Genomic DNA, 15420 nt, shown 5'->3' with positions numbered 1-15420 from the left:
CACTAATTCCTTAGTCAATCGAATTACTTCCTTCCCACTCTCTGCAAGTTTATGAAAAATCAGAACACTGCCAGCCTGGCCTCGGGGGATTGTGGTAATGTATGTCATTACTGATGGAAGGTGGAAGAAAGGGAGGCTGGATTGCCCTAAGATTCCAGTCTCTCACTGCAGGTGAGCAAGGTCAATGAGCATACTGACTGCCCCCGGCTGACACTGCATGATAGTATCTTGCAAAAGTGCCCTGTAGCCCTTGTTTATTCCCACTCCGCAATGTACAGTGCTTGGGTTTTTCTGTTTCTACTGACTGAGGGTGACTGGCTCTCAGATATTGACATGAGCCAAATACCTATGAGACCGATTCAAAACATCAATAAATTAATTCACAGCGACAAGTATAACTCCCAAAGGCTCTAAGAAGCTCTTGAGTGTGATTAGACCATTCTTTCCTCTAGAGGAAAAGTCACACGGGAATCTACATTTAAAAGGAAGTTGGGTGATGCTCACAAGAAGTACCACCAAGGGATGATAAACTGTGCTGCCCAACTCCACTTCCAGGCATAGTTCTCAAAGAGGACAGAAGGATGGTCTTCAAGCCAGTGCCGACACTGCTAAATGAGCCTCCTGATCTTTTCTCGTATATAGGTAAGTCACCACCATCCCAAATGATACAGTGATTATCTATTTAAATAGGTGATCTACATGTATTAAATAGATTTCAACATTTTTTCCTGGGGGAAAAAAATATAACAAAACACCCTGATAACTTTGACAGTACCAGGCAAAAGGTCCAGAGCCCTTGACTGAATTTGGGAAACATCCTACATCTCCAGTTGACAATTTGGGAACTAAATAACTTTGTGGGCAACACGCAAATTAGACTCCAGCCAGAGGGCTCGCTTCTGCAACTTGAGCAGATGACCGACCAATCCGTAAAGTTTTCTCTTCTTGCATTCACCTCCAGGAGTGACATTTTCTGACCTCGGTTCTGTATTTCAGACTGCATTCTGCTGTGCCTGCCTGCTGTGTGCCATGTTCCCATGTGGCTACAGAGTGTCTTGTCCCTGTTGCTTGGCTGGTAATATGGGAGCATAATTTTGGTTCAGTAATAAAATGAAGGGAATGCTGGAGATTTTCCATATCCAGCAAGGTAAGAGAAGTGTTATAGCCCAACATCTACTTAAGGAATTGTATTACAGGGGAACTTAGGACTTCCCCGGTGGTTCAGTGGTAAAGAATCCACCTGCCAATGTAGGAGACACAGGTTCAGTCTCTGGGTTGGGAAGGTCCTCTGGAGAAGGAAATGGCAACCCACTTTAGTAATCTTGCCTGGGAAATCCCATGGACAGAGAAGCCTGACGGGCTACAGTCCATGGGGTCACAAAAGAGTCAGACACAATTTAGTGATTAAACAATGACAACAATAACATTAAAGAAATTAAAACCACTAGCCAATATATTAAGCATTATAAGATTCTCATTTAAGGAATAATTCCTGAAAGTCATGTGCATAATTGTGGAAATTCTTTCAACTCCCCACTCTCTTTTCCAGTATCTGATACTAGAAAATACTAACAAATAAGAAATTCTTTTTCTTGAGTGAATAAATGTATTTCATGGGCAATTTTTTTCTTTTCAATAATGATTGCAACAACTAATATTTATTAAGCATTTTGTGTCTTACCCTAGATATCATAACAAGAACTAAAATGAATCTTCACAACTATTTCATAAGTTAAGTCTGATTAATAACTCTAGCAGGCATTAGGGTGAGAAAACTGGGCAAGTTGCTTAATGTCTATATGCCTCGAGTTCATATATTTTGTAAGTGTCAGAGCTATTGCTTAAGCCCAGGGAAACTGACCATAAAACCTGCCTTCTTAACTACTAAGCAATGTGCCTCTTCAAAATTTCAAACTATAAATACTTGTGTAGTTTGGCCTAACCCATTATATCCATTAGTACTGAGACTATAAACTTGATTACTATGCTGAAGCTGCTGCTTGTTCCCTTTTCCTTCATGAAAAATAGGCAAATATAAAATTAGAACAACCTCCTGTTCTATTTCTCAGTGAAGGACTTTATTATCATCTCAGCCAATTTGAAATTCCCATTTCAAAAAAAATCTCCACCACCCACATTACCTTCATTGTTAATATTTATAACATGTGGTGAAAGGGTTTAGAACTCAACTTCATTGTTCCAACAAAAATTTAAAATCTTCCAAATTGGCTGAGGGGTCCGACTTCTAAAAGGTTTACTCCTCAAGTGTAGGCCTCTTGCCAACGCATCTGACAAAATGAGTCTCAAAATTCGAAAGTTATCAGAGCATCTTTTGGCAGGTTAAAGAGAGTTCCAAGTGTCCCATGGACTGCTAGAACTGTATCTCCAAAAAATATAATTTCTTCACATTTGTATATAAGAATTTAACCAGATGTTCATTAGGAGGAAAAACAGCCAAGTTAACTAAGCAGGAACCTATTCATATTCTACTACGAAAACTACAAAACTACCAAGTCTAACATAATTCAAAGGAACTCAGTTTACTTTTCAAAATATTTAACAACAATTTCCCAACATTAGTATCTAACTTTCTGAAGATGGAGCCCCCCACTCCAGGCTTTATTTTTTGGTTAAAATGTTATGAAAAGCATCCATTTTCCCAGTTCTTTCTGATGTTTCCATTTTTCTAAGATTCTTCATGACACTGGAAATACATCAATGTCAAAGGGGATTAATCATTGTCCAATCACCATATCACTGTTAGAGTAAATAGCCTAATCAGTTAGTGGAATCCTTTTCTGATCTTATTTCTCCTAGAATCCCAAAGGAGAACATCAAAGAGGGTTCTGTTTCAGGCATAAAGGTCCCCCCTTCATTTTCTCATTAATCTCTTGATGCCTAGATACCCAGGAAGCATGGACTTTCTCCTTCCCTCCAATTTTCCAAACCCACATATAAGAGAACTGAGCTGTTCATAACATACTGTCAGAAGGCCATTGCCTCTTACATTCTCTTGCTCCATATTTATTTATTTCCTCTTGTTTTCCCATTTCCTCATCTCATTATGTTTGTATATAGCCTTATATTTTCAATCAATGATCATATACTTCAGATACCTTCCATCTGTTTTTACTTTAGTCCTTTAAAACAGATAAAAAGATAAGATAAATATTTCCCAGAAATATTAGTGTAAAAAATGTGATACTGAACATGTATTGAATTAGCACATTAGAGATTAAAATCTGTTCTCAGCTGGATTTTCAATCTTTGTTTCTTAAATATTTCCTATTTGTTAGACTGGGATGTTGTTAAAGTTGTCACTGATATCTAAAGAGAAAAAGCTTTCATCTTCTACTCATTTAGAGGATTGAAAAGCTAGTCAAATCCTTTAGTTCAAGGGTCCTCAACCTCTAGGATCTAATGTTTGATGATCTGAGGTGGAACTGGTGTAATAATACAAAAAAAGTACACAATAAATGTAAAGCCTTGTGGAAAAACTGTCTTCTGCAAAACCAGTCCCTGGTGCCAAAAAGCTTGGGGACTGCTAATTAGCTCACATAAATAAAGCATGAGTTTCTGTCGAGAAAAACCTGATTAGATGGCTCAGTCGGTAAAGAATTCCCCTGCAATGCAGGAGATGTGGGTTCGATCCCCGGATTGGGAAGATCCCCTGGAGAAGGAAATGGCTACCCACTCCAGTATTCCTGCCTGGAGAATCCCATGGACAGAGGAGCCCGGTGGGCTACAGACCATGGGGTCTCAAGAGTTGGACATGAGTTAGTGACTAAACAACCTCCAACAACAACTGGACCCCATTTAATCAATTTGTCAGTCTCTGTGTAGGCCAAATGTTCCCACTTTAGCAACATTGATTCAGAGTTAAGTTAGAATATCTCAGTCCTCCCCACTAAAAAATAATAAAGAATCTAAGCAGTATGACTTATCTCTTTAGTTCAATTGAACAAATATTTTTAAAGTATAAAGACATAGGGACTTACATCACTAGTTAAATAATGAAGTATTTCCTCAAGTTCCAGAGGCACCAGTAGCTTCAATAGTAACAGAGATGGCAGCTTGATTCAGATTCCCAGGCCTTACCTTTGGGTCCATGGTCACCTTCACAACCATCATGGTAACAGCAGTGCTTTTTTAGAGACTCTGGTGGAGGCCAGGCTGCCACTCTTTATGTCAGGAGGGAAAAGAAACATTATCTCAAAGCAAAGATGTCATCAGAGTGAGAATTTAAAATACAGCCAATTTTGGTCACAGAAACCAGTCCTTTTGGTCACATGGTGGCTCGATGGGGCTGGAACGCCCAAGGCAGTTCACTCTCCAAGCTGACAGTTCTTGGCCACAAGCTTAGCTAAGAATGCTGAACAAAATGCTCGGGTGCAGACTCACGTGATTTGGGCCACCTGTCAGCATGGCAGGTGGGTCTCTAAAGGAGGTAATCTCAGAGCTAATGTGGTAAGAAAGAAGCAAAGACAGAGAGAGAGAGAATGACAGGGCATCACTCCTGACATACCTCGTTGATTAAAGCAGTCATAGGCTCAGCCCAAGTTCAAGGGGATGGAGAAATAGGCATCCTTTCTGAATTTGTGGCCATCTTCCCTGTGTATAATCTCTGCCTTTTGATTTCAAGAAAGGGGGAAGCAGCCAACTGAGAACTGGGGTGGGACCAGGATGGTAGTGGGACAAGGGACTCCATCAGACACATCCTAGCTGTGGTTGCTCCCCAGGTTTCCTTTACAAGTCTAAAAGTCCATTCCATTTGAACTGCTGCACTTCTCATATATTCTCCATTTCTTTACATTACACTCCGGAGAAGGCAATGGCACCCCACTCCAGTACTCTTGCTTGGAAAATCCCATTGACGGAGGAGCCTGGTAGGCTGGAGTCCATGGGGTCGTGAAGAGTCGGACACGACTGAGCGACTTCCCTTTCACTTTTCACTTTCATGCATTGGAGAAGGAAATGGCAACCCACTCCAGTGTTCTTGCCTGGAGAATCCCAGGGACGGGGGAGCCTGGTGGGCTGCCATCTCTGGGGTCACACAGAGTCGGACACGACTGAAGCGACTTAGCAGCAGCAGCAGCTGAAGAGGAAACACCTTTGTCTGACCAGTAAACCACAAATCTCTTTTATCTGTTTCACTTTGCACTTGATGTTTTATACTCCCTAGAAGCAGGGTTAGAGGCACCAGGGTGTGTGCAGCCCTCTAAGGCATCATGTATTTCACATCATATTCACCGTGGAAAGGGGTATTAAAATCTCAGGCTGTACTCCAGATCCAGTGTATCAGTCTCTGAGAACACACTCACACATATACACATACACACACAGGAAATCCCTCCAAGTGACTCAGATATGCACCCTTTTGTTGAGTGCTTTGTTTAAAAGTTTTTAACTTTAAATTCTTTGGGGGAATGTCTTCAGTAGAAAACTAACACATACGTAGTTTTCCTTATATCAGATTGAGTCACACAATTGCTTTGGTCCTGCCTATGCCCTTGTGAATAAAATTAAGCATAACTCATTCTAAAGTCTTTATCTTTGCCTCAATCTCCTTTAGGTACCATTGGACTCATTGTGATGGAAAACCAAGGGACAGAAGAAGGTGGTGGTGTGCAGCTGAGATGGAGCTGCTGACTCCAGTGTGCAGTAGACTGGATGCTTTGCAGAGTCCCAGGCTGTTCAGAATATTGTTCTGAACAATTGTTGTTTGTTCAGCCACCAAGTCGTGTCTGATTCTCTGCAACCCCGTGGACTGCAGCACACCAGGCTTCCCTGTTCCTCACTATCTCCCTGAGTTTGTTTAAACTCACATCCATGGAGTCAGTGATACTACCCAACCATGTCATCCTCTGTTGTCCCCTTCTCCTCTTGCCTTCAATCTTTCCTAGCATCAGAGTCTTTTCCAATGAGTCACCTCTTCAGATCAGGTGGCCCAAGTATTGGAGTTTCAGCATCAGTCCTTCCAGTGAATATTCAGGGTTGATTTCCTTTAGGATTCACTGCTTTGATCTCCTTGATGTCCAAAGGACTCTCAAGAGTCTTCTCCAGCACCACAATTTGAAAGCATCAATTCTTCAGTGCTCAGCCTTCTTTATCATCCAGTTCTCACATCCATATATGACTACTGGAAAAACCATAGCTTTGTCTAGACGGACCTTTAGAGCCATTACCCAGGACGCAATCACCATGCAATGGGGTCTCTGTGTTCAAGCATGAAGAGTCTGCTAACAGCATTCCAGTGTATAACTATGGAATCAACCCTCTCACGGCTGCCAAACCCAGGCGCAGTGCCTTTGGAGTGGAGAAGTAGCCTGGATGTGGGCACCCGGCCAACGCTGTGTGCGCCATTAGAAGGAGGCAGAGGCCCGGGAGAGAAAGACAAATCCTCCTTCCCTTTAAGCACGTCTTGCATGCCTGGTCGAACAGTGACTCTCTGGAGTAAAGAAGGTTGTGTTGTCCCCAGAACCACGCCTTACTGAATGTGGTCAACCAGACCACCTTATTGAATGTGGTCAATAAGCTTTCTGAGCCTCAGTTTGCTCTGGAGCAAATATGAGTCCTTGATTCTTCCTGGAGATGCTGTAAGGGTTGGTGAGACAATCACTATAAGATGCTGTGAAATGAGTTGCTCAGAGAGCCGGATGAATACAAGGTGTATTGCTAAGATCCACACAGAGCAGTTTAGCTGATGAATTGGAAAGCCTTACTCCCACTCATTTCTGAAGGGACACACCCAAGACAGCCTCTAACTCTTCGTGTCCCAATCTCAATAGCAGGCTCACTCTAGATGCTGGCAAATTGGTTAGGGAAAAAAAAAAGTCGTTTCTGATCATCAGAACTGCATTTACTGTTCAGCCTCTGGTTTTTTTTGTTTTTTTTTTTCTTTGATAGAAAGGCGGTCGCCAGCCAGGTTTCTTCCCCCGGCTGACAGCCGTTTCCATAAAGCCATGTGTTTTTTTAGAGCAGCCTACGGTGACATAGCAGCCCAGACATATGGTGTCATTATTCAGCCGACACAAATTTGACACTTAAGTGAATTTATTATATTTTGCTTTGCTCCTGGTGCCTGAAAGGCTTTGCCACTGTCTCTTCATAGAGCTTGTCACAGATGTTGATGTATTTTCCTCCTCCATGGCCAGGTTTTACTGTGGAAACTGATACAACTTCACGATAGAATTTCTAGATGAATTATTCACGCATTGCATGCTTTCTGCACACGGGGGCTTGGAAGAAATCCATACTATTCAATAAATAGTCTTTCTAATCCTCTGTAACAGAGCATTCTCTCCTGGTTTAAACTATGTCTCTTATCATCTTTGTAATCATACTGTTTTGGATAAAGTATTTCATAGTTGATAGCTTAGTTAAAATATTCACAATAGTTCACATTAATGTGCAACAAAATCATCCAGGCCCTGAAATAGATCCATTGCAGCAAAAATAAGGCATACAGGCCAAATTCTCATCAGTTCAAAATTTTATTCACTCAGAACAACACACACACACACACACACACACACAACTGAACCCTTTAGTCAATTCTACTTCAATGATTTATAGAGCAATTCCTGAAATATCTCAATATTTGTTATTATAGACAGAATAGGCCTCTCTTGATGCTAATACCATCTGTAGAGATGAGTTTTTAATTGAAAAGAATTTTCAACTTGATGGAAAAGAGTCAGATGAACTCATCACTGGCCTCTGAGAAAAGATTAATGAAACAAAAACATATCAAGCTTCTTTAATACCTGGAGAAGCCATAAGGATACCTCAAGTGACATTATGGGCTATGGTAACGGGAGTGAATAACCTTAACATGACACAGTAAGCCCGTGGAAGAATAAAGAGCTATAATTACAGTTTTTGAAGGATATTGACCTATTGACCTATAAGATTTAAGACTTTGCCTCAGGGTCATTTCTTAACGTAGTTTTTGTTTTATTGTGGTTCATTGTTTGTGGGGTTTTTTTCCATCCCCAGCTGAAATAAGTTTTCAACTGTATTCAGTAAAATTCTAAGGGATTAAAAAGGCTTTTCCTTCTCTTATTTTTAATTGAATTAAATGCTCAAAGCACATGTTTTTAAATCAGAAATCTCTTCTTTTAGAATTTGCTTCCCATTCAAAGAGCACTGACATTTACAACTGTTCTCAGAACAGATGGCCAAAGAATTGCACTAAAGCACAAAGGCAGATGAAATTCTCGCTCGTGATTATTACTATCTGAACACATTCAGGCAAAGTGCTGTAGACTTCATGGCCGAAGCTTTGAGGTCCGTCCATGCATAACTTCCCTCATTTGTTGTCCATGGCACCACTCTCTTCCCAGCCTCTCACACCACTGACACCAGTCCTCCCTGGCTACAACTTCTCACAACCTCATACCACTCCCCACCAAGTACTAACAATTCTTTCTTTCTTTGAAATATGAATTCTATTCCAGTAGTACCCAAACTTTGTGGCACCAGCGGCTGCATGTCTTCACAATTTTTCCACAGACCGTGGCGGGGTGCTTTTGGGATAATTCAAGCATTTACTGTGCAATTTATTTTTATTACTATTAATTATATCAGCTCCACCTCAGATCATCAGGCATTAGATCCCAGAGGTTGGGGACTCCTGTTTTATTCAAATCTCTTTGTTTCCTCCAGCCTACTCCAAGCCCCCACTGTCTTCATCCAGACATCCACGTTATCTGTCTTGTCTTGTCTTCCCATTTCTCCAGAATGCCCCTCACTCCAGTCTGCCCTGTCTATCATCACCAGGATAAATGTCCTCATGCACTATTTTATCACCTCCCTCTTAAGAATCCATAATGTGTGTCTATTACCTAGTGTCTATCATTTTATTGATGTATATAAAGGTGCTGGGCTTGTTCTAAGTCCTTAAAAATATCAAATCATTTAATCTTCACAACAATCCTGCAAGGTAAGAACTGTGACTTTCCCCTTCTTATAGGTGTGGATGCTAAGGCACAGAGATGATGAATAACTTGCCCAGGATCACACAGTCATCAAGTGATGGAGCCATGATTCAAATTCAGTCTGTGTTTAACCAATATACTGTGCTGTCTCCTCTTGGAACCACTTGCACCTACATCATGTTTTATATTTTGTTTGGTTATTTATTTGGCTACACCAGGTCTTAGTTATGACATGCAGGATCTTAGTTGCAACATGTCAACTCTTAGTTGCAGCATGTGAGATCTAGTTCCCTGACCAGGGATCAAACCCACGGCCCCTGCATTAGGAGCACAGAGTCTCAGCCACTGGACCACTAGGGAAGTCCCCCATGTTTTGTATTTTGTAAACACCACATTTCTCATTTGAGCCAAACCTTTAGCCTATTCACCCATAAATCCATCTTGTTTGAGTTCTTTTTAGTAAAAGGTCCTCTATTTCAATGAACCACCCTCCCTATCTACCAGTTTCTACCTCCTGCACCTTTGCCTGTGGGGATGTTCTTGCCTGGCCTCTCTTTCCATTCATCTCTCTTTGTCATACACAGATCATACAAATTATGAATATTTGTCATTGTAATATATGAACTTCTTGCAAGATGTAACTCAGTTCTCAAAGGAGGCCTCTGAGCTCAACGGAAGCCTCTTTTCTTCTTTGCCCTCTCTCAGTGTGTGCACACAAAGCCCATTATGGTTACACTTTCTTCCAAGAATATCCTCACACTCACCTTCTGCTCTGACACCTCCTTCATAGGCAGAACTTAGAGCTATGACAACCGCTTTCTCACAACAAGAAGGGAGTTGGCTCAACCCTTGATGATCACCCCACCCACCTGGTTCAACTCACCCTACCTATGAGCTCCTCAAAGGTAGGTACTGCAAAATCTCATAGCACTGTAGGGAGTCGATGTGAATTTGTGATACATTAGCATGCAGTTCCACTTTGCTTTCTACTTGTTTTATATATATATATATATATATATATATATACACACATACACACACAGACACACACGGATGCATACACACATTTACACATATGTTCGGGCTTCCTTGATGGTTCACTGGTAAAGAATCTACCTGCCAATGCAGGAGACACAGGTTTAATCCCTGGGTCAGGAAGGTTCCCTGAAAAAGGAAACGGCAACCCACTCCAGCATTCTTGCCTAGGAAATCCCATGGACAGAGGAGCCTGGCGGGCTATAGTCCATGGGGTTGCAAAGAGTCGGACATAACTTAGCCACTATACAACAACACATATATACACATCTACATACAGGCTTCCAAGTTGGTGCTAGTGGCAAAGAACCCTCCTGCCAATGCAGGAGACATAAGAGACACGAGTTTGATCCCCGGGTCAGGAAGATTCCCTGAGGAGGGAATGGCAACCCACTCCAGTATTCTTGCCTGGAGAATCCCATAGACTGGCGAGCTATGGTCCATAGCGTCACAAAGAGCTGGACACAACCGAAGTAACTCAGCACACATGTAGCACACACATACATACACACCTACACACATATGCACAGCTATGCATGTACATACACACACACGCTTGTATCAGCTGTGATTTCTAACAACACTGTGAGTCCAGTGAAGACAGATCCGGCCTCCACCTTCCTTGCATTTCTCATCAAATCAAGTACACAGCTACCCCATCAATCCTCACTAAATACTTGCCATATGAATGGGTGAGTTATTAAAATTACCCCAGGAAATGAAGATCTTTGACTTGCCTTGCCAAGTGTTAAAAATGGCACCACTCAAAAATATATAGTCAACCACACATTAAAAAGTACTAAGAATAACTCAATATTTCTTGTATGGAACAGTTGCATTTTCTTCTGAGAATCCATATGTTAAAGTCTCTCTCTGTATTTCCCACAAGAGCACTTAAATCCAGAACTCACAGTGTATCTGGCTTCAAACCAAGTACATTAGTTATTTTGGAATTGCAGAATTAATAGTCATTCTCCCACTTGCAGATCTACCTCAAATAAAATTGTATTTCATTTGGATTAAGAGTTGTAACTCATAAATTCAGCTACAGCAAGCTACACCAACACAACTCTTAAGCACTTACCACATGGCCCAACTTCAGAAAAATACTACCAATTATTAGTTATTATAAATGGAGAAGAAAAACCTCTTGCCTCAATGCATAGAATATGGATATAGATGTCTACATTTTACTTATACCAAGAGCCAGAATAGAATAGCAATATTGTGATTTATAGGCCGAATTCACAAACAAATTCAGGAAACCATTTTGGGAATTCAAAGTAGCATCCAGATGCTTGAGACTAAAGCCATGATAATGTAATTTTATCAAATGTCTCATAACTGTTCAAAACAGAATCAAACAATGGACCCAATTGAAATTACTTTTAAAAAATAAGAAAATGACCATATAGAAAATATTATCTATCTTAATATTTGTTATTAATAAATACATTTCCATTATTACAAAAATGAAAAAGGAGAAGAGAAAAACGCACATTTCAAAGACTCAGGGAGGCTTAGCCTTAAGCAATGTTGCATCACAACCAATGGAAACCACTGATACTGACAGCCCAGCCCATTGAACACAAGGGAGGAAGGGAGGAACTGCATTGTTCAAGTCACTTATCACTCAAGTTAGGTGAAAAAGAAAAGCCAAACAGCCACAGTCCTTCTACATGGCAGCTGTAGATGAGAATCAAGCAAGTAATGTCATACTTACACACCATGGAGAGAACTGTCGATTTCTCCGCTGTTGTTGTTGTTGGTCACTCCATACACACAGAACGTGAGGTCTCCCATCACCTCCCAGAATGGAATAAGCCTGCAGGCATGAGACCGTGCAATATTTCAGTAACATGGACATACTGAAAACATGGATTTAATTTCTGTGGTTCCCACTATAAGAGTTGTCTCACATTTTATTTAAATCAAAACTAATGACTTTTACCTACTCCAGTATTCTGGCCTAGAGAATCCCGTGGACAGATGAGCCTAAGCCATTCCAAATTAGGACAGAGCTAGTTTGGCCATTTCAAAAGAAATATTGCCCTATGCAAATGAGCATATCTTCACATACAAAGGAATCATCATTTTAAAAGCACTGTGAGGACAAGTCATTCACACGCATGTGTACTGAGCACCTATCACACGGTGGTAGGACTTGTGAGTGAAGAAGTAAATGTGACCCTTGCCCTGGAGGAGCTCTCAGGCCCCTGGGGAAGACAAAAAATAAAAATCAAATCAATTTTTAAAAGATGAGATTAATGCCTCAAATTCGGTATGTACAGAACACAAAGGGAAGGCATTCAACCCAAACAAAGGAGCCTGGCAAGGCTTCCTGGAAGGCTGACAACTGGTCCATGCCTGGCAGGTTGAGAGAATAGCTTGGTTTCCTACACATGGTCACTTTGAAGGTCAAATGAAATTCATGCAGAGGAGGTGGTTTTAGAACTTACGCCTTAGCGGGAATTAAGATCCAAGTTAGTTGTAAGTTTGCATTTCAATACAAAAGCAATTTTATGTACTGAGTTAGGGCTCTTGCCTGGAGAATCCCAGGGATTGGGGAGCCTGGTGGGCTGCCATCTATGTGGTTGCACAGAGTTGGACAAGACTGAAGTGACTTAGCAGCAGCAGCAGGGTACTGTATTTGTGTTAGTTGCTTAGTCGTGTCCAACTGCAACCCCATGAACTGTAACCCACCAAGGTCCTCTGTTCATGGGAGTCTCCAGGCAAGAATACTGGAGTGGGTTGCCATTTCCTTCCCCAAGGGTACTGTAGTATACTGTAGCGTGTACAAACAAACAATAAGAGATGGCATTTATCATCAGGAGTCTATAATTTAATTAGATAGTAAATATCATGTGCATGAGAGCTAAATAACCAGATAGAGCAGTATTTGGTTCTGTGCTAGACCTTGAGGTTTGCCAAGCCAACTCTGAATCACTTTCTATTCTTACCCAATCTTCTTTCCCACAACTTCTGTTAATGACGTGTTTGCACAAGAGACAATACTCATGTATAATTCTTATAAAGTTTTTCCATTTGTTTGTATATAGATAAATACAACAACATCAAGAACAAAGCAATTACCCTAATAGACATTCCAAAAAACCAAACTTGGGTTCATATTTCTCCATATTTGTGGTAAATCCCATGTAGACATGCTTCATAAACAGACCTCAATTAGAGGCCGTGTTCTTTCACAGGACCAAAAAGTCATCATTATAGTTTTTACGCAAAGTTAGATATAGAATGAGTCAAGAGAATCAACGACACAACCTGAAGAAATGCCAAACTGGAGAATTTGATTTATAATTTAGTTATGTGGTTGTTCCTCCATTGAATCATGTTTGCTACATCTGAGAAAATACCATTGGAATGTTCTAACATTTCATGAGGCAATTGCACTAAAAGTGAATCTCTAATGCCTAAGGTCCTTTACCCCTATTCACAATGGGATCCAGCAGTTTGCTTTAGAGAACAAAAATTAAGACTTGAATTAAGACTTTACCTCTACTGGCTGCCCTCTTTAGCAATTTGTTCGACTTCTGTGAGCTTCAGTTTGGCCGTCTGTCAGATGCGTATAATGATAGTTATTGAATTGTTTTGGAGGGTTACAGATTAGAGGGAAGGAATGACATACCCATTCACTCTGAGAGTGAGTTCAGTCTATGATTTGGAAAAGCCATTAAGTAGAAATGAGGTGGCCACATAGAGCAGACATGTATGCACAGAGCGGACACGGCTGCCTGAAATACTGTCCATACAAAGGAGACCCTCCCTGACTGCCTTGAGAATCTCAGGCTGTTCTACCACCTTTACAGACTTGGGCTCATAGCAGCCTTCGTGAAGAAACTACACAGTAGTCGATGCACTACCATTTAAGTGAATATTGATATTCTCTAACACTTAATGGCCATTCAATAGTGACATAAATATTCTTTATTACCAAATGATGAGGTTTTGGCTTGTACTTTCAGCAGTATAAAATGAATATAAAAAATACAGAACCTCCACTTTCCCAGGGCTCCATGAACCTGGAGGGGCATGTGCTAAAGTACAAGTCACAGAATTTGCTGTTGCTCCTTTGGTTTTGCTCTCTCCCGCAGTTTGATCTCCCTTCTTCCCATCTGGGAGCCCCTGCTGGATACCTGCAGTGGGTTTATAACACAGACACCATCCTCCCAGCTGCCACAGGCTACCTTTCCTCCATCCCATCCTACTTCTCCTGCTATTGGGAGAAGTGACACCTCCTGCTGGGCTTGAGGCTGTTAACTCTCCAAAGCCAGCCAATCTCCCAAGCCAGCCATGTCCCAAGGCATGGACCACATCAAAGCCACCTCTTGCCAAAGTCAGAGCAGGCTCAAGTGGCCATGACCACGCAAGTCTCTCTACTAAAGAGAACACCTCTCCCCAGGCCCTTGCCTGTGATTCTGCAGGTGATTAACCCATGTCCCCCTGAGTCGTGCTCTGCACAAAACCCACTCAGTTCCATATAAGGACCCCACTTCCTCCATACTCTGCAACCTGGTCACAAGAGTGTCACTACCTTATGTTCACTAATAGTTTAAACATTTTCATCAGTTCAGTTCAGTCGTGTGTGACTTTTTGCCACCCCGTGGACTGCAGCACGACATTTTCATAGGAAAGTGAAAACGCTCTTTTACTGGTTTCACCATGACTCTTTCCACTGGGATCTGGCATACTCCCCAAGAAGAACAAGGGCACATGAAAGACAAAGATGAGCCACACGCAGGCAGAACAGCCTCCCCCACACTAGAGCTCATAGACTTTGTTTCCCAACCTTGTCTTAGCCTTAATGATTCACTCATTCTCTGGAGGCTTCTTGGACTTTTTACAAATAGTCCCCAGATAAGCACATGACAAGACATTCAGATATGCTGGAATCATGGAGTGTGTGTAGCTTGGGTTCAAGCTGAAGGCCTTGCTGTAGTCATAAGCTAAAGGTTTATAACTTACTGTTTCTTGATAAATTGCTTTAATATGAAACGCAGTGTTTGGAAATGGAAGAGTATTTTCTTGAACTCTATTTGCTTCTCCTCCCCACATCTAGAAAGTATACACACACAATTTTATACACCTAAATTTAACCCTTTTTTATTCTCTTCACCGTCACCAGAGTTAAAATACATGACATTCATCTAAGTCTTTTGGGTCAGCAGTTCCATTATTCTATAAATGTGCTCAAGTTAAATATTTCCAGCCAGCAAAATTTTTGCTTCCATTTCCCCATGAAAAAAAAAAGCTTTCTGTTGATCAGTAGGCAAAACAAACTGGAGGCACTTATTTGTGTGCATAATGTAATCCATCAAGAAAAGTCACCAATACACAGAAGTTTAAATGATAAAATTAACCTCAGGAATAATTTTTGACAATACGTTAAATGACTCTTTATATTACCATGGAGGTTTCATACTTCCAA

Source organism: Bos taurus, chromosome 14, assembly GCF_002263795.3.
Source record: "Bos taurus isolate L1 Dominette 01449 registration number 42190680 breed Hereford chromosome 14, ARS-UCD2.0, whole genome shotgun sequence".
NCBI lineage: Eukaryota > Metazoa > Chordata > Mammalia > Artiodactyla > Bovidae > Bos > Bos taurus.
This window is presented reverse-complemented; position numbering follows the sequence as displayed.